Source organism: Balaenoptera acutorostrata, chromosome 3 (assembly GCF_949987535.1).
Source record: "Balaenoptera acutorostrata chromosome 3, mBalAcu1.1, whole genome shotgun sequence".
NCBI lineage: Eukaryota > Metazoa > Chordata > Mammalia > Artiodactyla > Balaenopteridae > Balaenoptera > Balaenoptera acutorostrata.
In genome coordinates this window covers 20,333,399-20,357,958 of record NC_080066.1, presented here as the reverse complement: position 1 = coordinate 20,357,958, position 24,560 = coordinate 20,333,399, and the positions used below count along the sequence as shown (strand labels likewise).

The 24,560-nt window shown below is 43.6% G+C and overlaps 1 non-coding gene across 1 annotated transcript; it reads left to right on the top strand.

Moving 5' to 3' along the window:
• The first annotated feature begins 503 nt into the window (after window positions 1–503).
• TRNAR-UCU (transfer RNA arginine (anticodon UCU)) lies at window positions 504–576 on the top strand. Its single transcript has one exon. It is a non-coding gene; the product is annotated as a tRNA-Arg (tRNA).
• Window positions 577–24,560: the final 23,984 nt, after the last annotated feature.

The following is a 24,560-nucleotide window of genomic DNA, read 5'->3' as shown; positions in this document are numbered from 1 at the left end:
GTTGCAGCAACTTGAAGACCTCTGTGGGTGCGGGAAGAGCGGTCAGGGCGTCGTCCAGGTGAGATGTTGGGATTTCATTCTCAGGGGAGGCGGGAGGCCATTGGGAGGTTTATGCAAAGGAGAGACGTAATCTAATTTAGGGCTTTGAGGTATTATTCTGGTTTCTGTGTGGGAAGCAGAGCGATCAGTTAGGAGACAGTGACTCGTGGTGGTCAGGGTGGCCCCCACTGCAGGGGAAGGCGTTGTGAGGAGATGAGGTGCAAAGATTAGGGATATAGCCAAGGGGAAGCCCAGATGGGATGTAGGGCGTGAAGGAGAAGGAGGGTGTGAGCTGCCGGGTGGAGGTGAGGCAGTTTTCTAAGCATGAGAAGGAATAAAAGGGAACCAGGTTAGGGAGGGAAATCAAGACTTCCGTCTTGGACATGAAGAATTTGAGATTCCAGTGACTTACCAAGTAAAGATGTCGAGAGACAGTTGGATTTAACAATTAGAACTTGGGGAATTCCCTGGTGGTCCAGTGGTTAGAACTCGGCACTTCTATTGCCATGGGCCCAGGTTCAATACCTGGTTGGGGAACTAATATCCCACAAGCCACCCGGTGCAGCCGAAAAAAACCCCAAAAAACAATTAGAACTTCTGTGGAACAGTAGGAGCAGATCAAAAGGCCTGGCAAACTGGGAAAGAAAGCCAGGGGATAGCATTATGTCCAGCTACGTGGGACACTGCTAAGAAGTTAGATAAGGCAGGTTTCCCTGGTGGCGCAGTGGTTAAGAACCCGCCTGCCAGTGCAACAGACACAGGTTCGAGCCCTGATCCTGGAAGATCCCACATGCCGCGAAGCAACTAAGGCCGTGCACCACAACTACTGAAGCCTGCATGCCACAACTACTGAAGCCAGTGCACCTAGAGCCCGTGCTTGGCAGCAAGAGAAGCCACTGCAATGAGAAGCCCGTGCACCGCAACAAAGAGTAACCCCCGCTCGCCACAGCTAGAGAAAGCCCGCGCACAGCAACAAAGACCCAACACAGCCAAAAAAAAAATTAGATAAGGCAACAAAAAAAGTTCGTACATATTACGGGTTGAAATCTTTTAATTTGTTGAAAGACCTAATGTGAGCGTTTAATGTGAATTTAGACCGGTTATTCTTACTGATTTTTATGTATAAAGTACAAATCTCTCTTCGCACCACAGAAGTTACTATTTAACAATATAATTATTTTGAGATTCTTTAATTGATCATTTAATTTTGTTAAAGTCTCAGTATGAACTAAAATGACTTAAATTGTGTTTTCTGCATCACTGATATTTTTGACTGTTGGACACTCACATTTTTTTTTTCTTAAAATAACTAATAGCATTTTTTATTTGATTTTTTGTACGATCTAGTCCATACCTTCATGGAAATTATTATCTGGTTAGATAGATAATATATAAGCATTTGAAGAGATGGTTAAAACCAAAATAACATGTGCTAACATTTGTTAAGTCATGTCAATACTCTGGACCCCAAATAAAAGTCTGTTTTCCATGATTTTCCCTAATTTTTGCCAAAACACAGTGGGTAGGTATCAGCCATACCTTTTTTTTTTTTTTGTACATGGATGACCACAACAAAAGCAACAATGACTGCAATTACCAAACACGAAACACACTCATACTATGTCATAATATTGACATTCAGTCCAGTAATCCTCCACTGTAACAGCTCCTTTACTTTGCAGTGAAAATTGATTTGTATATTCTTTGCCTCTGAGTCCTTGTGGGATTTTTTTTTTTTAATTCAAACAGAAAGTCACAAAAATTATACTCATCCTCATCAGTTCACTCAGTCCCATGTAATTAATTTTTTTTTTCATCTTGATCTTTTGTTAGCACTTTTATGAGTTCATCAGTTTTTCATTAGAGTTCTGAAAATGCTTATTCATTCAGTTCAGCAGTACAGTCAGTTACCAGAAACCTGTACTTGTCAGAGTCTTTTCCATGAATTTCTTGAAGATGAAACCCTTTTATAGGAACATATTTGCAAAAGCGTCAGAGTACACCCAGAACTGTCTGTAAATGACAAAAGACTTAAAAATGACCACGGTTAAAGATTTGATGAAAGTTCATAATAATGCAGTTGACAAGAAAATTAGTTATTTCTGAGATATACATTTTAAAGTAATAACTAGGATTATGACTTATAACATTATACCAGAACATATAAGATTTTTAGAAATTTCATGTAATGTCTGAAACATTTATATTAACATATTTCCATACAAATAACCCAATGAAAGGTTAGTATTAGTTGTTTTGTTTGTTTGTTTTTTTATACTGCAGGTTCTTATTAGTCATCAATTTATACACATCAGTGTATACATGTCAATCCCAATTGCCCAATTCAGCACACCACCATACCCACCCCACTGCAGTTTTCCCCCCTTGGTGTCCATATGTCTGTTCTCTACATCTGTGGACACTCACATTTAATGGGTAGATTTCTTAGGTGGACTATCTCAACGTGTACTTACAGACTTTTTTTTTCTTTTGGCTGTGTTGGGTCTTCGTTTCTGTGCGAGGACTTTCGCTAGTTGTGGCAAGCAGGGGCCACTCTTCATCGTGGTGCACGGGCCTCTTACTATCGCGGCCTCTCTTGTTGCGGAGCACAGGCTCCAGACGCGCAGGCTCAGTAGTTGTGGCTCACGGGCCTAGTTGGAAGATCCCAGCATGTGGGATCTTCCCAAACCAGGGCTCGAACCCGTGTCCCCTGCATTGGCAGGCAGATTCTCAACCACTGCGCCACCAGGGAAGCCCTACTTAATAGATTTTTAATCAAGGAAAGACTTAAACTGAATTTCCCCTACTAGTTTTAAGTGGTTCTCCCCACCTTGAAAAAAGTCTGTAAAATGTCAGCACTAATTTCAGAACAAGGCAAGCAGCTGGGGAGTCAACTGCCCATTCATAGTGTGTGAACAAGCAGTCATTGGGGAACTGAGTGTAAATAACATAACAATCTTCCAAATAAGCATGAGGAGAAATGGATTTCTTTGAGAATCCGGTAAAAGATATAGGCTCACCTGAGGAAAATCTTTACACACAGTTTCAAGGGGTCTTAGACCTCAGATTAAGACCCCCGCACTAAAGCTGTGTGGGATCAGATTAGGAGCCAAAGCTTCTGCACTTGTAAGAATGGAGCCATGAGCCATTTCATAGTGTGTAGTGTGCCTCAGAGAAGTAATGCACACAGCTTCCCTTTTAACTCAAGTAGTTTCCAACAGTGTTGTTTCTGTAATTAATTAATTTATAGTACATTCCCCTCAGATTGTCAGCTCTCATAAACAAAGTAAACTGAGTGTTATAATTCCACCAGAAAAGCAGAACTAGTATGAGTCATGTACATACATATATGTGTATATATAAAATCGCCCTACGACATATATATGTATATGTGTACACTTGTTATACACACCTGTGTGTGCGTGTAGATAAGGGATTTATTACATGGGATTGACTTACTCAGTTGAGGTGAGCTGGCTGCACAAGTCTGAAGCGCTAGGGCAGGCTGGGACTCCAGGCACGGGACGAAGCTCTTTGTCCACAGGTGGAATTCAGTGTCTTTCTCTCGGGAAAGGCTCAGCCCTGCTGTCCAAGCCCTCCAGCTGATGAAGTCAGGCCCACCAGGATACTCTCCCTTAGACTGATTGATTGATTGATTGATTTTTGTCATGAAATTGACCAACATTTATTTTAACACGTACTTATGACAGAGACAGTTTAGAAACTCCTTAAGAAATTTTCAGTGAAAGCCTACAAATAGTGAATAGGTTTTCTGTTGTTCAATTCAGCTTTCTTTTGTAACCCACCTTTTAAACAATGTGCAACAGACTGAGGACCTTCAAAGAACAGAATCCTGTCCCACCCTCGTTCTGCACATAAAGAATAGCGAAGGACATTTTGATTCCTTCTTATTGAGCTGTGACTCTCAAAACGTATTTCCTTAATTCCAAGAGTCCACCAAACATTCGATAATTTAAACATTTGGTTTAAAAATATGCAGACTAGGTTTCATTTCTTAGAAATCAAGACCACTTGAAGAAAAAATAGAGTTGCAAAGAATGCCTGAGCGTAGTAGATATTTCATTCCTCTTAAAACCACACTTCACTTGCTCAATGAAAAAAAAGTCCTTTTATTTTTAAAACCTTTCAAGCTGAAATTGCCTATGTCCAAGCCATAGCCTAGAGCAAAATTTTACAGCTGAGTAACAAACCTCTTGAAACTTAGGTTTATAATGTAAATGCTGTCCAAGAGTTAATTACAGTGGGCTCCAATAGGGTATCATTTTTTTCATCAGCTTGGAGTTTGGAGACAACACCATCTTGACGTGACCATATTTATCCCGAACTTCAGACTCTATTATTTCATTTTGTTGGGTTGTATGGCAAAAGCCAGTGAGCAGGACCCTCCTTTCTTTACTTTATAGGCTCCGTTTGCCCAAAGGTTTCAGAAAAAGAAAAGTTCCTGCTAGTGTTGGAGGGTCTCCTGCAGGGGCAGGAGGTGGCTGTGTCTCACCGTGAGGACAAGGACACTGGCTGCAGAAGTTCTGGGAAGAACTCCTTGGCATGAGCCTTCTCAGCATCTGCCGTTAGCCCCACCAAAGAGCCCAGGTAGGCTCCAGTGTTGGGTTGCCTCAGGCCAAACAACCAACAGGGAGCTCTCCCTTAGATTTAACAGATGGGGACTTTCATTGCATCTACAAAATTCCCTTCACAGCAGGACCTAGGTTAGCATTTGAATAACTGGGGATGGGCCCTTGCTTGCCATGTTGACACATCAGAAGACACCACGTACTAGAGAAGAAGGTCCTCTTGTACTTACAGAGGCTAGTTCTGGTGATGGATTATTTCAGGAGTAACTGTAACTAATTCCGATTGTTTTAAAAGGGGCAAACTGATTATGCACTGGAATGGGTGTTATCCTTGAAAGCAGGTGCTTTAGGGATGACCATACACTTATTTTTGTGATGTTGCCACCACTCCAAAATCTTTTCTTGAATCTTCTTGGAAGTGCCTTCAGATCCATTTGTAAGCCACAGAAGAAAATCTATCTTACAATCTATCTATAGATTGTTTTCTAATCTATCTATCCTATTTTATTCAGTACCTTGTTTTTTGATTGAGACTGATACACACTTCCATATCATTTTTCTTTCTTATTCATCAGACTTGGTTCAGAATTCTTCCAAAATTCAGATGTCAGCTTCAAGAAGTCTTAATCCATTTTATGTGCCACTGGGACTTTAATCTTCCTGAAGCACATTTCCGGTCATTCTAACGCTTAAAGCCTCTCAGAGGTTTCCCATTTCTTAGAAGTTGATGTGCCGACTTCTCAGATAGGCGTTCAAAGCCCAGAGCAGCGTAGCCCCAAGTCTGTCTCTACGGCCCAGTTCCGTTCCCGCCAGCACGTACTGTTCTGCAGGCGACCTCGGTCACTTGTGGGAGCCGAGGATATCTTTATCTTTCTCACCTGTTCCTCTGACTGTGCTTTGCCCCCTCACTCCCGCTCTCCCCCAACCCATCTTCTGGTTGTTAAAAGCCAGCCTTCAAGGCCCGGCTCCAGTGGCACAAGTCCTTTCTGCGCTGGGATGTTCACAGCACTTCGGTGTTACTGTCGCGTTTACACTTAGAACTTAGTGGTACAGGATGTTGGTGCCGTCATCAGTCTGCTAGTAGTGAACTTCGGGCGAGACTGGTGTCCTAGCTTGGCTCTCACAGCAGTTGGTGTGGCGCCTCTCGGGGCCGAATGAATGTGATTTCACATCGGGGACGGGTTGTGACGTAGAAGCAATTCAAAACGAGTCCCCCAGACGCTTTCCAGCACAGCAGCGTCACCAAAACTAACGCATCGCTCTCAACGTCCACAATTCGACTAACACAGCACTCAGTTACATATGTTAATCTGTCCTTCCTATTCACATTATGGAATCACTACTCGAAAAAGGTTATTAAAGAGCTCTTGTCGGGAATTCCCTGGCAGTCCAGTGGTTAGGACTCTGAGCTCTCACTGCCGAGGGCGAGGGTTCGATCCCTGGTCGGGGAACTAGGATCCCACAAGCCGCGAGACGCGGCCAAAAAAGAAAAAGAAAAGAGCTCTTGTCTTTCTTTAACTGAACCAAACCATTCCAAAGTCTGTTGCTAATATCTTATCCCACAGCCTTCATGATGGAACATGTACTCCCCTTTCAACTGGGAATAAACCCCAACTAATTACTTCTGCCTGCTCGTTCTAAAACAGTTCTGTGGGACCTCAGTCTGTTCTGCCTGTCTGCCTTTCATCTTTTCGGACACACCTCCCTCCCCCTCCCCTTCCCAGCGCAGCAAGCAGGGTCTCCGTCCCAGGCAGGCACAGACAGGACCACTGCCTGGGATTCGCTGCCTTCCTTATGTGTCCAAACACTCCGAATGATAATCTCTTTGGAGGTAGTTCTGGTTTGGTTTGGTTTCGCTTTTAAGTGGAAAAGGTGGCTCTTCTGTTGCTGTTGCGTCTCAGCATAGCCTTCTCACGTGGACCCCAGAGCCAGGCAGCCTGCATTAGGACTGGCTTTGTCCTGGGTAAGGTATTGCATCCCTCTGTCCCTGTGTTTCCTCATCTGTAAAGCAGAGATGGCAATAGTCCCTATGTCACAGGGCTGCTGCCAAAAGTCAGTGTAGGACAGTTCCTGGCATCATAGTGAATGCTTGGTGAATATAAACTCTTACCTACGACGCTGTATCATTACCGTGCTGTGATTTCAGTGAGCTGTCCACCTCTGTGATAGAACAGTGTTTTCTGCCTTCTGCCTTTCCTCTGTGTTCGTGGGGCGGGTTTTAATGGGAGATCCCTCTGTGTTTATTTCCCCATCCTACCTGCACACCTGGCCTTTGCTCCGCCACAGCATTGCCTGTAGTGGAACCAACAGTCCCCCCAAGGCTCACTCTTCCTGCCCGAGATACAATGCGTGCCTTTCCAGAGCCACTCTACTTGACCTGGGACCAGGAGGGAGCAGCCTGCAGGTAAATGCTTAGCTGAAAATAAATCCAGTATATCGGGAATTAGATTGGGGACTGAAAAGAATTCATCCATTCAGGAGACACAAGAAATGACCAACCTGGTAATACAAAAATTGTAGGATAGGGAATGCCAACTGCTTGATGTAAGTTACCTGACTCTTAATTCTATAGCTCTATGTATTAAGCAATAATTTCCCCCATTTTATAGAAGATGAATTTGCAGCTCAGTTAATTTGCTCTAGATAACAAACAGTAAATTACAGAGGTGGGGTTCAAACCCAGATACGTCCAAGCTCAAAGCTTATGCTTTTCACCCTATATATCAAAAACCTCAGAAGACTTCAAAAACCACAGAAGACTAACCTGAAATCTATGAGGGTTTATGTGGACTGTATTCAATTAATCTGTGGCCCTTTCAGTTTTCCTTACAAGTAAACTATATATAGCCTTCTCGAGAAATTCTGCTGGAGGCCATGGATCCAAGTGGTTCCTATTTTTGGGAACTGGAGACCAAGTACAGGAACAAATTTGGAAGCATAGAAAATAAGACTTGGAACCTCCTTCCTACTTCGAGAACAGGTTCCTTTCATTGTCCCATTTCAAGAGTTAATGATTCTCTCACCACTCTAGTCACCACCCACTTAAGCCGGTCACGTTGGTTTGCTTTAGTTCCGCAGTGGAATTCTGAGAGGCCAACCATTCTTCCCCGTGGCCCGGGAGAGCCTGGCAGAGAGCATGTGCCCCTGCTCCGGGCTCCCCCGCACGCCCTCTGCCTTGTGCTGCAGGTTCTGCAGTTCCGTGATGACGCTCACGGTTCCACGTGTGCGTTTTTATCCTGTGCCCTCATTAAGCTTTTGGTTAATGGGGTCTCTTCTACTAAAGCAGGAGCGGAGCCGCATGGCTGGGCATTGTGCCCTGGTGGTCTTGCTCGACAAGGACTCTGAACAGATCACTCAGCTTTCATTACATTTTGAGGAAGATAACTACACATCTGAAAAAAAAAAAATCCCTGAAAGCTTATGTGTAGATGGGAGGGTACACTCTTCTTGTCCTTCTCCACCCTGGAATATAATAACCGCAGTGCATCTCCGAGGCTGCTGGGAAGGAGCCCCAGCAGCAGCACAATATTTTAGAAATTTCACCTGTTTTTGAGTCTTAGGTTGCTCTCTTTTTTTCCTCTGATTTCCTCATCTCCTGATTCTTTGATTCCTTTAGTTTAGGTTTCTGAAAGCCCTGGATGGGTAGGAGGCAATAGTCCCTGACCTTGAGGAGATTTACAATCCAGTGGTGAAATAGACACACACACGCACACACAAGTAGAATGTCTAAGATATGTGGATACACATATGTGTTGACAGACAACAGTCAAGACATGCCTTGATTTATAGTTGGTTTTATAACATGTAAAACGTTTTTAAATTCTATAGAAATTTTATAAATTAAAAGTTGTTTTAATATAATTTATTGAGTTTATGAGAACAAGACTCTACAGTAAAAAGAAAAATCCTCCCATTTTGTCCCATTATGCAAATACTTACCCACCAGATGACCAGTCCTAAACATGGTTTGTTGCGTATCTGTTTTCTTTAATGCCACACAGCTCCATCTATTACCAGGGTGACATTTGAGAGGTGAGAGAAGGGGGCTTGTTGAAGGGATTGTACTTGCTGTGTCAGATTTCCCTGACTCAGACATGAGTGATTATTGGTTGAGATGGGAGAATCAGGGCACAAGAGGATCCTTTGTGCATGACAAAACTCTGAGATAGAGTGATCTTTAAGGAAGACCTGTGTGCAAAGCCGTGGAAAGGCTTTGGCTTCTGCCTCCACGCCCTGCATTTATTTGCAGTTCACAGGGTGCCTCACTGTGAAGAAGTTCAGCCAGCCATTTCTCTGAGCAGGTGAAGGCTCGTCTTCCTTTTGACGGCAGGGTTTCTTGAAAAGGAGTAAGCCGGTCCCTAATCTCATTGAGTTCTTTTCAGTCACATCATTGCAAAACATTGGGCTAATAGGCAAGGTTCGTTCTTTACCTCCCTCCCCAATCCTTGGCCTCGAGTAAGAATGGGCAGTGGGGGTGTGGAGAACAGAGGAAAAAGAGTACAGATGTTATGTGTGTATGTGTATGTACGCACACACAAACACACGTTACATGTGTTAGTTTTAAATTGATTTGCTTTGATAAGTGAGGCAACACTTGAATTTGGTATCAGGAAGTGGGCCGGTAACACAAAGGAAGAATCATCCAACATGTAAGACCACAGCGTGAGGGATGGCTGGGGATGACCTAGCCTCTGTGGAAACTCCTCTGTGGATTCATAAAGTGTGATAAATGGAAATGGAGCCCGGCGAGAACCCTGGAGTGTTTTTCTTCAAACTGTCATCCCAGACTCAAAATATCCACTAGATGAATGGTAGGTCTTTTTTTCTTTCTTACTCTTTTCATTCCCCGCCTTTCCCCTCTTTTCCTCGTGAGAAGTCATCTCGCTCAGCCACAGTTTATAGGCAGGGCCCTTTGTTTAGGTCTGAGGAACAGGACAGAACCGGGTCCAGCATCACACACTTATTCTTGTGGGAAGAACTGACAGCTAATTCATGTCTATGAATTGCTTGGAGATGAAAAGTGTTGCATAAATACCAAGTAACATTATCGCTGTGAGGGCTGTTTGTTTTGAGTGTAGTAAAACACGTTGATCTCTGGGTCCAATGGAAGCCCAAACTTCCACAGCCAGAATCCATATCTGTTTCTCTCACATGTGAAAGAAGCAGAGCCTCCTGTATGCATATTGGTTATACTGAGAGCACTGCAGTTTTTAGTTGTTTTAAAAAAAAGTGGTCACTCAAAGAAAGAGGACATTGGGTAGAGACACAGGAAAGAAGGGATGGAGAAGCATATTCTCAAATACTCTTGAAGGGCATCTGACATGGATTGGGAGGGGATTTAGAGTTGGAGAAATAAATGGAGTAGGAAGAGAGACAGAATTTTAAACAGACACCTTAAGATCCAGTCCAGGGCAGAAGGCTCACAGGCACCTCTCTCGATGAGTCAGTAGGTATGAGAATTGGAAGGTGCAAGGATGTCAGCTGGCTGTTTCCCATCAGCATTTGTTGTCACGAAGTTGTCTTCTTTGAAATGAAAATGAGAATCCCTGGGATGAGCCTTAGAAAAGGAGGGAGAAAGTCCACAGGATAGGATACGCTCACTTCTGGATTTTGAACACAAAGCAAAGCTGTGCAAAATTTGAATAATGGGAAGGAATGCGGTCAATCAGTTAAGAAGGTTTAGTAGCAAACAACAGAAACTAACTCTGGTTAACTACAGGAAAGGGGATGTAATGGAAGGATAATTCACAGCAAAGCTGAGTAGGCAGGCCACAGAGAGGACAGAGACCCCAGCAATTTCAGAGACCCAATGGATAGTGTCACCAGGAGTCAGCCACCAAGGAGGTTCTGGCTCCTGAGCTGGTTACTCTGCTGGAGACTCAGAATCCCAGAATAGAGAGTCTGATTGGCCTAGCTTAGGTCAAAGGGCAACTGCTGCTAGTTTGAACAATGTGAGCTATAGCTCTGTAGACATTGAAAGGAGGAGGGGGACGGATGGTGCAGTGGTCCAGGAAGGCCTCCAGGAAGAGGAGGTTGAATATAATGCACTGGCCCAATATTTATGTAGTGAGTGGTTTGACACCCTAGCTGGAGTGGGCAGGGCACGGAGATTGACAGTCCCAACCAGACTGCGTGCCCTGGGAGGGGGAAGTTCTCCAAAGGGAAATTGAGGAACCAGCAAAGGGAGTGAATGCTGGATGATGAAACCAGCAGGTGTCTCTTACAATGGGCGAGCCGCGGGGAAGAGAAAGAGGATGCAGGATGGGGTTGTTCTGCAGAGATGCTTAAAATCCTTATTAGATATCCAGGACATCTCCCAGAGGGCTCTGCCATGCGCAAAGCCTCAATTCCTACTCATCTCTTCCTTGTTAATTTCTCTTCTCTGTCACGTTCAGTTTCACACCTGGATGTCTACTTAGGTGTCCCAATTCCACCTCATTTAACTCTAGCCGACCAAAGTGTATGGAGCAGCTGTTAACACACAAGACATCGTGCTAAGTGTGAATAAATGAGGTGTTGTCCCTGACTTCAGAAGGTTAGAATTTCATAGAGAAGCCCATGACCTAGACAAATTCATGCTCTTTACTCCACACCAGCAATTTCTTGTCTTCACTTATTTTTTGTTAATAGTGTATTCCTAGACCATCAGCTTTGAAACCTTGGAATCATTTATAGCTCAACCTTTTCCTTAATCTCCCTTACGGATATCTCTTTTCAACTTATCCATTTAGCAAGTCCTCCCAATCCTTCCTTCCCAATCCTGACGCCCATTTCTGCATTTCTGTTTCAGTGCCACCACTTGGCAAAGTCCTCATTATCTTACACCTATTTTTCAGTAATAACCAACTAGCTGAGCTTGCTGACTTGGTTTCTACATCCCTCCTGTCTTTCCTGTCTGTATACAGCGTCCACAAGCCTTATAGTAATTTCACTCTGACCTCTGTGACCTTATTTTCCTTTACTTCTAAAACACATCCACAGCTCCAGGCTGGTCAGCCTTCTCACAGTCCTTCAGATATACCCAGTTATTCTTGCCTTCATGCCCCTCGCCTCTCTTCCTCCTCCTCACCTGGGAAGTCCTCCTTTATCTCATTCATCCATTGAAACCAGCCGTTCTCAGCCCTAGTTACACATTCTCAATCACCTGGAGAGGGTTGTGAAATAAAGGTGTGGGCAAATTAAAATCCCAAGCTTAGATAATATAACCTAAATTATACTTAACAAGCTCTGAGCTGTCAGATACCACTTTTTTTGGTTAAAGGAATGTAGCACAATCTTTATTTTTAATAAATTTATTTATTTATTTATTCATTTATTTATGCTGCGTTGGGTCTTCGTTGCTGCACGCGGGCTTTTCTCTAGTTGCGGTGAGCGGGGGCTACTCTTCGTTGCGGTGTGCAGCTTCTCACGCAGTGGCTTCTCTTGTTGTGGAGCACGGGCTCTAGGCGAGTGGGCTTAGTAGTTGTGGCTCGTGGGCTCTAGAGCGCAGGCTCAGTAGCTGTGGCACACGGGCTTTGTTGTTCCGCGGCATGTGGGATCTTCCCAGACCAGGGCTCGAACCTGTGTCTCCTGCATTGGCAGGCGGATTCTTTTTTTTTAAACTTACTGTTTTTATTTATTTATTTATTTATTTATTTATTTATTTATTTATGGCTGTGTTGGGTCTTCGTTTCTGTGCGAGGGCTTTCTCTAGTTGTGGCAAGCGGGGGCCACTCTTCATCGCGGTGTGCGCGGGCCTCTCACTATCGCGGCCTCTCTTGTTGCGGAGCACAGGCTCCAGACGCGCAGGCTCAGTAATTGTGGCTCACGGGCCCAGTTGCTCTATGGCATGTGGGATCTTCCCAGACCAGGGCTCGAACCCGTGTCCCCTGCATTGGCAGGCAGATTCTCAACCACTGTGCCACCAGGGAAGCCCGGCAGGCGGATTCTTAACCACTGCGCCACCAGGGAAGTCCCACCACTTGTTAACAGAGTCAGAGACCACCATAGGTGACATCATGATGCGCTCACTAATAAATGATGGGACGTTGTCCCAAAGGGTATTAGAAACACACAAATGCACACCCGCACAACTACACTTGGGGGGGTGCTGTGTGCACAGTTCAGGGGAGCCCTTCACAGGAAGGTGTGGGCCTTTCCTGAAGGGAGAGACTCGAAGCAGCAGGATCTCTGTCTCTGTTGCTGGCCTTGAAGTTGGAGCCGCCATGAACTCTGGAGACGTGGCATCACTCGGAAGCTGAGCCTTCTCCAGCCCAAGCCTCCAGGTGAGAAGCAGCGCAGCCAGCACCTGGATCTCAGCCTCCCGAGGCCCCGCGCAGAGAAGCCAGACGGTACCTGTGACCTTCAGAAACAGACAAAACAACTGTGTGTTGGTTTGAGCCATAAATTTGTTGGCAATGTTTTACATAGCAATAGAAAGCGAATACAGCAGTTATTTTCTAAATCCAGGAACATTAGAACTAGGGTCCATCATTTCAAGCCCAAAGGAAATTCGTTTTTGAACCTAAAAGTTAAAAGTGAACACAACTTCACACACCCAAGAATAAATTTATGGAAACTGTTGCCCAAAGAATTGACAGTTAAAAAACAAGTAGGGGCTTCCCTGGTGGCGCAGTGGTTGGGAATCTGCCTGCCAATGCAGGGGACACGGGTTCGGGCCCTGGTCTGGGAAGATCCCACATGCCGCGGAGCAACTAGGCCCGTGAGCCACAATTACTGAGCCTGCGCGTCTGGAGCCTGTGCTCCGCAACAAGAGAGGCCGCGACAGTGAGAGGCCCGCGCACCGTGATGAAGAGTGGCCCCCCACTTGCCACAACTAGAGAAAGCCCACGCACAGAAACGAAGACCCAACACAGCCAAAAAAAAAAAAAACAAGTAAGTTTTAGAAGGATGTCCATGAAATCAAGGATGACCTTTTTTAAAAATTAGAGCTTATTCTCTACCTGTTTCCAAAAATGGTTTGAGGTGACTTATAAGACACTTTTTTTTTTCCATAAAGTATGTTTGATACAATTAAAAAGTCACATGGAAAATACTAAACCACAGAGGATGAGGAATAATCAATACAAAAAATCTTGGCTAAGTATCATAAGGAATTTAGCTTTGAATTTCTCAGAAGTCAAGATATTTTTAAAAGGGTAAAATGATAAACTATAGCAGGGATTCTCAGGCCTAGGTGTACATTAAAATCTCCTGGAGAACTTTCAAAAAACCATCAAGCCTGAGTCCCATTCCCCAGGATTCTGACTTAATTGGTACAAAGTAAGGCCCTAGGACAGAAAGGGGTTAAAACCTGCCTCAGGTGATTCTGGTATGCAGCCTGGGTGGCAAACCACGGAACACAATTTTTATTATCAAACGAAAGCGATCATACTAATTTATCAGGAGAGAACATTATCTTTTGGGATTTATATTGTGAAATTTGTATAATAGAGAATGTCTGGACATTTAATGACTCTGTTTGCATTAACTAATTTAATCTTCATGATAACATGTAAGGGAAATACATTATCCTCCCATTTTAAAGATAAGAGCACTGAGGCACAAAGAGGTTAAGTGGCTGAAGAACACCCTACTAGTAAGTAGAAGTTGTAGGCTTTGAATCCAGATATTATGGTTCTTGAGCCTTTGACCCAATTTCCTACATCACACACACAGAACAATGGGAGCCGCTGTAGGTGAATACGAGAATAATCAAAAAGCACTTGCAGACCTTGGAGAAATACATCCCGATGAAGAGATAGATGTGCACATACAACTATACCTGGGAGAAGGGGGAAGGCTTCTGTGGATCGCATATGGAAGTAGCCAACCTGAGTCATGTTGACCCAGATACCAGCCATATCTGTAGCTCTTCTTTTGTGCTTGAAGGTTCAAGTTTCCCCCTGGTATAATTTCCCTTCAGTCTGAAGAACTTCCTTTAGCAGTTCTTTTAGTTTTTCTTCATCTTCATTTTGCCTTCACTCCTGAGGAATATTTTTATGGGATAAGAAATTTTGGATTGAGAGTTCTCTCCTTTTAGAAGTTTAAGGATGCCCTTCCACTGTCTTCTGGGTCTCTATAGTCCCTGAGGTGAACTCTGCAGTAATTCCAGTCATTGTTCTCTGATAGGTAAGGTGGTTTTCACTAGCTGCTTTTTTTTTTTTTTGGCCACACCGCATGACATATAGGATCTTAGTTTCCCAACTAGGGATTGAACCCAGGCCCCCTGCAGTGGAAGCGCAGAGTTTTAACCACTGGACCACCAGGGAAGTCCCTCACTAGCTGCTTTTGAAATTGTTTTCGTTTTCCTTTTTTGGCTTTCAGCAGTTTGAGTTTCAGTGTCTGCGTGTGCTTTTCTTTGAACTTATTGTTGGGGGTTCACTGAGCTTCTTGAATCTGCCAATTTATATCTTCCACCGAATTTGGGGAATTCGGGGTCATTTTTTTCAATATTTCCTGTACCAATCTCTTCCTCTGGACTCCAATGACACAGATTTAAAACCTTCTGTTATTATTCTATGGCTTGTGTGGTCTTGTTCATTTTTAAGAAAACACATTTTCTCTCTATTCTTCAGATTGGATATATTTATCCTGAAGTTCATTGACTCCTTACTTTGTCATCCTCTCCATAATTTTTCCTGAATATTATTCTTTCATATCTGTGGACATTTGCACAAGAAGCAGCTATAGACAGACCACTTCTATTACTTCTGCTCTCTCTTTGTATACCTTGGTGTGTGTTTCCATCAGAGTGGAATTAGAGGGTTGGGTGGAGGAAGTGGGGAGGCCACAGAGAAGGAACTTCCCAAAGGATGCTCAGACCCAGTGGCCTTGACCTCAACAGACCAGGGAGAGCCAGCCCTCCATCTCAAGAGGCTTCCCTGCCACCACACCAGCAGGAAATATGTTATACATGGTGGGTTGTGGGCAGCAGAGAAAGGAGTAACTGTCACCTCATGGGAAATTCACCTCTTAGAAAAACATCTGCATTGCTTCTGTTTTCCCTTTTGTCTTTCCTCCAAGTTTGTTATTCGAGATGCCCCCAGGATAATGGATGTTCTCTCTGGGGGGAATGAAGGTGGGAGAGTAAGAAGCAGAGTCCTTATATTTTTCCTCTTATGGGGTGTCATCTGTTTTAGCTGCAGCTACTCCATCTGAAGCTGAGTTTTTGACTTAATCCTTGACCTGATGAAGAGGGTGGCAGCAAGGACCCTGCCTGCAGTTAAAGGAGGGGCATTTGGAGGTGGGGCAGTTGGAACGGGTCTCCTCGGAGGGTCAGGATTCCCTCGGGGGTGCGATGGTGCCCTCCCCACCCTAATTTCCCTGCCTGCCCGTCCTCCCCCCACACCTCCTGCCTTCCCCCTTGTCCTCCCGCATGGCTGTCTCACTCTTCCCCCAAAATGACTTCATAAGTACTGCTTTCAACTCCTCTTTAGGGCCTTGCAACTATTTCTATGACTTCTCCCAAATCTGTTTTCCCTTCCCCAGCTTGCCTCTCACCGCCTAATTATGCCCTAGGCATCTCTCCTTTCATCTGTATCTGTATCTTCTCGGATCTCTTCCCTTCCTTCCAGGTTAGTGTGTCACAGCCATGTCCCCGGAGTATTTTGGTAACAGAAAAGAAGGAAATGGATCACTGAAATCCATACTTGGTCACCATCGTACCCCTACTCCCCTTAGTCACGTGTGTTAATTTTATTTTCCTTTTAACATTTTATGTTGGCTGTTAAGACCAATAAAAATGAACATTTCTCATTTTAGACCCTTAATCTGTCCCCTCCATGAGCAAGCAGTGAAATTGGGGAGGGAGGACAGGAAGGGGAGCTACACAATCCTCAAACTCATCGATCTAGTCGATCTCCCATCTCCTGTTTTCTCCTTTATTCCACTTTAAGACTCTCATCAAAATGACTTCTGCTCCTGGGCTCCCTGCAGCTTTCTTTGATGGTCCTCCCTTCCTGGAATCTGATGGCCAACTTCCAACCACATTGCTTTTGATCTCAGTTTTCTCCAACCACATCCTCCTTCCAACTCTCACCTGGCCGACGGCGTTGTCTGTGGCTTTCTCTGTCCTGCCCTTCAAGCTGTGCCCAGCACCGGGCTTCCAGAGAGCTGAGTTAGATGCCCTCCTGACCCCCAACATCATTTTCAGGCACCCTCACCCCCCAATTCCCTGGAAGCTAATTGGGATAATTCTCACCCATCACTGCTTATTTCTTCCAGTAGAGGGACTTCCCACCACAACGATCCATGTTTACCAAAGGATGGCCTCGTCAGCCAGGCTGGCTGTACAAATTTAGCCACAATGAGCATATATATCACCATGCCTGGACCATACCAATGGGCAGTCAATAAATGTGTGTTTAATCTTAATCTGAACAAAAGAACTCAGAGTTTGGGCAAGTAAGAATTCTCTTTTTTTTGTAAATTGAAGTATAGTTGATTTACAATGTTGTGTTAGTTTCAGGTGTACAGCAAAGTGATTCAGTTATACACACACACACATATATTCTTTTTCAGATTCTTTTCCATTATAGATTATTATAAGATATTGAGTATAGTTGTTTCCTGTGCTATACAGTAGTTCCTTGTTGTTTATTTTATATATAGTATTGTGTATCTGTTAATCCCATATTCCTAATTTATCCCTCCCCCACTCTTTCCCCTTTGGTAACCGCAAGTTTGCTTTCTATGTCTGTGAGTCTATTTCTGCTCGAGATAAAGTTTATTTATATCACTTTTTTAGACTACACATATAAGTGATATTATATGTCTGTCTGACTTACTTCACTTAGTATGATAATCTCTACGTCCATCCATGTTGCTGCAAATGGCATTATTTCAGTATTTTTTTATGACTGAATAATATTCCGTTGTATATACACACCACATCTTCTTTATCCATTCATCTGTCGATGGACATTTAGGCTGCTTCCATGTCTTGGCTATTGTAAATAGTGCTGCTATAAACATTGGGGTGCATGTATCTTTTCGAATTATAGTTTTCTCCCACTATATGGCCAGGAGTGGAATTGCTGGATCATATGGTAACTCTGTTTTTAGTTTTCTAAGGAACCTGTATATTGTTCTCCATAGTGGCTTCAGAAAGAATTCTGATTTAAATTTTTTTTAAGAATTCAGTCAACCAAGTATTTATTTCATGGCCAATATGTTTCAGGCATTGGGGGTCTTCTGATATTCATCATGATGAGATATGTCATCAGTAACCTATCAAGAGCATTCACTGAGTGCCTGCTGTGAACTTGGCACTGTGGTATCACCATGAAGTGCAGGACTGAAGAAGATTTTGGTGGCGTGGGGAGTCTTACAGGCTGGTGGGTTTGGGGGGGCGGTGTTTGCTGTAAGGCTGGGCTGGCAACATAAAGAATCCTGAATGTGGCCTGGAGCTTTTCCAGTCCCCAGCTTGACCGGTCTGGCCGTCTTGCTCAGATGTCTCCCCACAACTACCTAGCCACAGATCCACAACTCTGATTTCATCACCACACAAAATGCAGAACTTCTCACCACTCCTAACCAGTGTGGGTTCACTATCTAAGCAGAGCCCTGAGATCTACAGTGAAGACCATGAGCCTAGAAATTAGGGAACCTTGGTTTCAGTTCTGGTTCTGCAGGTGCACATTCAATTGTGTGAAGTTTTCATCAGTGAACAGGAGGCCCTGCATCATTTACAGGTAAATTTTAGGGAGACACCACTGGTTAACCCTTTCTCGAGTCGAAAAAGGAAAATAGAAAAGTACAGAGTCCATGTGCTCAGGCCATTAATTTCCTTTCAGGTTGTTTAAAACCTGAAAAACCAATTCATCCATGACCATATCTAGAAAAATCCCCATATCTTTGAAATTGTTTGGAAATGAGATAGTACAACTTAACCTAGAGCCTGAACCTCGGGATGAAGTTTTTTTCTCAAATAAAACAGTAACTGTCAGGCTTCCCTGGTGGCACCATGGTTAAGAATCCACCTGCCAATGCAGGGGACACGGGTTTGAGCCCTGGTCCTGGAAGATTCCACATGCCGTGGAGCATCTAAGCCCATGCGCTGCGACTACTGAGCCCGTGTGCCACAATTACTGAAGCCCACGTGCCTAGAGCCCGTGCTCTGCAACGAGAGAAGCCACTGCAATGAGAAGCCCGTGCACCGCAACAAAGAATAGCCCCTGCTCGCTGCAACTAGAGCAAGACCGTGTGCAACAACGAAGACCCAATGCAGCCAAAAATAAATAAATAAATAAATAAATAAATAAATAAATAAATAAATAAATAACTGTCGTTAAAAAATAATTTTCTGTGAAACAGTCAAATTTCTTCCTCAAAAAATTTCCTGGATTTTATTTTTTACTTTTTATATATTTATTTTTTATTGGTGTATAGTTGATTTACAATGTTATGTTAGTTTGAAGCATACAGCAAAGTGATTCAGTTCTTTGTATATATGCATGTATATATATTCTTTTTCAGATTCTTTTCCATTATAGGTTATTACAAGATACTGAATCTAGTTCCCTGTGCTCTACAGTAGGTCCTTGTTGTTTATCTATTTTGTATATAGTAGTGTGTATCTGTTTCCTGGATTTTACAATCACTGACTTTGGGGTGGGGAAATCTCAATCAATATTTATTCACTCTTAGATCCAATGGAAAATGTATCCTGAACTCTTTTTTATTATTAGAAAGTAGAAGCTCAAGGTATTCTTTTTTTTTTTTTTTAAACTAACTTGTTTTTTTAAATTTATTTTTATTTACTTATTTTTGGCTGTGTTGGGTCTTCGTCTCTGTGCGAGGGCTTTCTCTCTAGTTGTGGCAAGCGGGGGCCGCTCTTCATCGCGGTGCGCGGGCCTCTCACTATCGCGGCCTCTCTTGTTGCGGAGCACAGGCTCCAGACGCGCAGGCTCAGTAGTTGTGGCGCACGGGCTTAGTTGCTCCGCGGCATGTGGGATCTTCCCAGACCAGGGCACGAACCCGTGTCCCCTGCATTGGCAGGCAGATTCTCAACCATTGCGCCACCAGGGAAGCCCCTCAAGGTATTCTTAAACTTGTCAACAATAGTCTAACTACTGCACTTCACAAAATTAATACAGTGAGAAAAATGGGCTTCCTGTTTCTTTCAAGCTGCTGAAGGGATTCACCACAAGATGGCACCATGCAAGTGCTACTTACTAAGATGTTTTCCCCTGTGGGTACCGTTCATCTTACTCGAGGCCCTCACATTATACTTAAGAGCTGTGGCATATGGCCCGTCTGAGAATGCTGTTTACACAGAGGCAAATGCTTGTCTTGCTATGTGAGTTTTTAGTGACTAAGGTCTTCCCCTTGTTCTTCATATGAGCTCTACCTTTCAACAAGCTTTTCTGGTAACATGCTATTGCCATGACAGCAAGCCCACAGTTACATATTTTGAGGGGAAGGTGACTTAGTTAGGTGGGTCTCTGAAGGCATTTAAGTTTTCCCCTCAGCTCCTGATGGAAAATGCAGGAAGGTTATGTTCTGGTTCCATTCTCTATCATGTTTTGTTGTCGTGGATTTCCGTAAGCACCAGACACTTGGTGTCCTTGATTTATCTGTAGAAGATCAGCAGCAGATCTAGAAAAGTCTGCAGTGCTTGTGATTCTCCTTTCCGATAATGCAAGGATGAGTCTGAACTCCAAGGCCGAGTGGCAGCCATTCCCTTCACATGTGAGAGCAAACATCTCCATTGGATGTTCAAATCCTGGATAACTGGATGATTTGGAAATTAAAGGGGTCCAACCTTCACATGGTTTGTAACACTAGGAAAGATAGTCACGGGAAAGGATGTAGCCTTTTTTACATGTGAGGAGAGAATGAAGTGCAGGGCGTGTGTCCTTGAAGTTAAATAGAACTTTAACTACTGCTCCCCTGTTGCCATGTAGCTAGGTAAATATTTGCAAAGTGCCTACTGCCTCTCTGGATTTGGGGCATGCGTCTACCGGGTATGAAACAATCTCTGTGGGGGAAGCGAGCCTTCCCAGCCTTTATTCCCCTCTTGCGGCAGAGTTCACCGAATATGACACAACCTCCAGAGGAAAGGGAGGACTCCTAGTTCTTATCTTCTCTCTCAGCTGGCGCTGGAGCATTCTGGTGGCCAAGACCTGTGGGTCCTTTGCAGGAGCCCTGGAGACAGGAGGTAGGCCTAGAGGTTCATCTTCTGATACACATTCCTAGAGTTGTAGTATTTCCTCAGGGCTTGTGTTCGGAGGGCGTTGAGGGGTAGACCAGTTAGCTCATGTGGTTCTTAGGGGCATTCATCACTAAGAAACACTGACATATGGAAAAGTAATGAGATGGAAAGTCATATTTTTCAGAACTGTTCTGAGGTAGGATGTTCTAAGGAGTAGGAAGAAACACTTTGATAAGTGGTGTAAGGCGAAGTTATGACCCCCAGCCCTGGCCCAGCCACTCCAGAGGTCATGCTAGAGTAACAACGGCAATCTACCTAACTGCCTTCCAAGTGAAAAACTTGTTTGCTAAGTGGGATACACAGCATGGGGCCTGTTTTTAGGGACAAAAGAGAAAAGACTGAGTTATCAGATACTTTCTCCTTCTATCTCTCCCCTATCCCCCAACCAACAGGCTCTCATAATCATCAAACAAATCCCTAAAGACTGTGGATTTAAAGGAGTGCCCAGGTATAAGCCTGTTAAAGCACCAAATGTCTTCCCCCTGCCCAGGTGAGAGAGGGTCCCTGGGAGCACTCCTCAAAGAGAAGCATAAGGAGAGGTTCAAGTTACAGGATTATTATCCGAGTGCCCGCTGGGTCAGGACCTCAGCTTTTCACACCTGCCTCATCTCTCAGACAAGCATCTTGGGACAATAATGAGAGCTGTATATCCCGAATTTTCTGGTTTTAAATATTCTGTCTATTCTGTTCAGGTAAGTATATTTTAACTTGACCCTCAAGTCTTATGTCCTGATTTTGGCCTCAGAAATTTAGCCACCACAGACAGACTCAAGAACTTCGAACTCAGCCGTCCTTCCTTTCTTGCAGTAGGAAATCCACTACAAGATGATCAGAGGTGGATCACTTGGAAAACTGCCAGGCCAGGGGTGGGACATTGCTTGTGTCGACTCCAGTGGAACACTATTGTGGATGCTTAAGTGAGTTAGTCACTGAGGAGGAAGATGAGACGGATCAAAGGCCAGGCTCAATGGAGAAACCTATTTTTAGAGAGCTTTGAGTTATTCAAGAAGGGTCCTCTCAAAGTGTGAATGGACCTATGGAAACAGAATTTCAGTCTTTTGGTTCTAGAATTTCGCTGCTTGAGAGAAGGCTCTCTGAATTGTCCAGCCTAAGGGTACATATTCTTGGCCATATTTAGCAGCCCCTGTTTCTTCTATCCCATTTCTTTCCCTTTCTTAAATTCCTCTTTTCTTTTGCCAGAGTAGTTTCTGAGTGATCTCTTCATGGTGGAGACATGCGCAGTAAGCCTTCTGAGCTCCTGCATGCATGCCCAAGAGTGTCTTTTTGTTCCTCACATCTGATTGATAATTTGAGCGAGCAGAGAACTCTAAATTCAGAGCCATTTCCCATAAAGGTTTTGAACACATTGCTTTATCATCTTCTAGCATAATTATTTTAAGTTTTAAAAATTCAAATAAGATTTTTCTCTCAGGCCATTTCCTTCAGCCATCAAGCCTTTCCACCCCTATTAACTTCTGCTTCTTAGGCAAAGCATTTCCTCATAACCAGGGTGGGGTCAGAACTCTTGGTCAGAACTCCCTCTGAGAATGCGTCTGTCTCAAGAGGATCAAATGCTTATAGTCAGGGTGAAAAGCTATTAATCTTTAGTGCCAGGGGCTGGAAGCAGGCCTTTTATGGAATTTGTGACTCATCCGAGAGCCTGAAAGATTAATTTGTTCCTGTTGGGCCCTAATTGTATGGGCTGAACATCAGCTAGATGTCTAAAATCTAGCACCAAGACACCATGTTAACTCACCTGGAAACGACCTATTTCTGATTAGTGTCAGGATACAGAACACCTGTTGGGTGAATTGTCAACTTCCAGGTCTAACAAACCATCTGCTATTTTGCTGAGTCACAGGGTAAGAGATGGCTGGGACACTTAGATGCTGGTACAAGGGACAGGAGTAATTCACGTTCTTAGCAAGAGGTGATAGATGGTGATAGTTCCCTCTGCATAACTGATGAATTATGAAATAACCCCAGGGAGAACCTGCCAAAAAGTGAGCTGACCAAAAGTGGGATGGGCAGCCTTGCAAACCCCTGAGCTCTCCCTAAGAGTTATTCTGAGTGGAGATAGTGTAAATCAGATCCAAGAACCTACTGGACAGTTGGAATGCATGACCTTTAAGTTCTTTTCAACCACGAAAATTTGTCTGCAGTGCTTAGTGCAATGCCTGGCACACAGTAGACGCTCAATAAATGCTAAATAAAATGTTTGTGGACTGCATTATGCCTCAGCTGCCGAGGTGAATAGCATCCCTGTTTTCATTTGCTATAATTCGAGTCTACACTAAACAGGATGTAGTTTGCAACTACCATGAGCTACCTACATTGAAACATTAATAGAAGAGCCTCTTCCACAAACAGTGGCCGAGTTTGAACTGGGGACTCAATTTTGGCCCCAAGCACTCTACTGCTTGAAGTATTTATGGCCCTACCACAAACTTGGTATCGTTTAGACAGAAGCAATGCACAGGGCACCAAGCAGTTAAACAGCAAAGCCCTACTTAATTGTTTGGATTAGGGCTTTTGAATAGTAGGGAAGAGGCTTCCAGGCAGCACTTGACCTGGAAAATATAGCTTTTCTTGTCCACGAGGGTTGAAGAAGATCTGCCACTTTTTTGTGTACTGGCTTGTGAGGTGCAATGAGGAAAGTAATCTGTAAGAGTGGGGACAGTAGAGACACAGGTGTTGGTGCCCGTCTATTCAGTGAGAAAGCTAGAAAGGATGGAGCCTTTCAGATAGGATTCAGAGAGGCCGCCCATATGAGCATCACAAAGTCAACACCAAGAGGAGACTGGCCCGCATGACCAGATGACAGTCAAGGGCAACAGGCAAGGAAGGGACCTGGCCGCCCAGGCAGACTGCCTTCGCCTGTCTAGGTTTCCGATTCAAAAATTAGTCTGACAGAGGATATTTCCTCCTTTGTGAGTTTATTTTTATGTACGAAAATAGTATTACAGGTTTATAGGAAGATACAAAAGAAAATAATTTATCCATAATCTTATCAGTGACTTTTTCAAGCCTGTTTAATACCATCTAGGCTCCCTGCAGGCACATATAGTTTATTAGAGATGGATGGTTTATGACAGTTGCAGTGCCAATATAATGTGCGTAATTGGATTATTTTTCCAACTGAGTGTATCATATGCATTTTGCTAAATATTTTCTCCCAACTTTTATTTCACACTTTTGGCTTCTTGCAGCTAAATGGTATTTTGTCACGTGGAGGGAAAAATAATATCTAACATGTGTTATGTTTATTATATGCTAAGCTGAATGCCCTGAGCTTTTAATGTTTATCTCATTTATTCCCCACAGCTATAGGATGATGGGTGATATTATTTACCTCTTGTTTTTCAGATGAGGAGTTTTAGAGAGAGTTTGGTAGCACAGCCCGTGAGTGGCAGAGCTGGGGTTTGGTCCAGATCTGATTCCAGGGCACTCCTCTTGCTAGTTGGACATTTAAATTGCTTCCTTTTATTTTCTTTTGTTATTATAACTCACCCTACAACCGAACAGCTTTATCCTCAGACCATCTACAGTATAATGTTGTTGACACTGAACAACAGAGTCAAAGAGTGTGGACATTTTGATGACAGTTGATGCCTTGTGCCAAAATGACTTTGAAAGAATTATGCCACTTTATGATATATAAATTATAGATATATATTTTTTATCCATCTATCTATAAACTTATATCCTTGTCAGCATTAGTTATATTAATTAAAAAT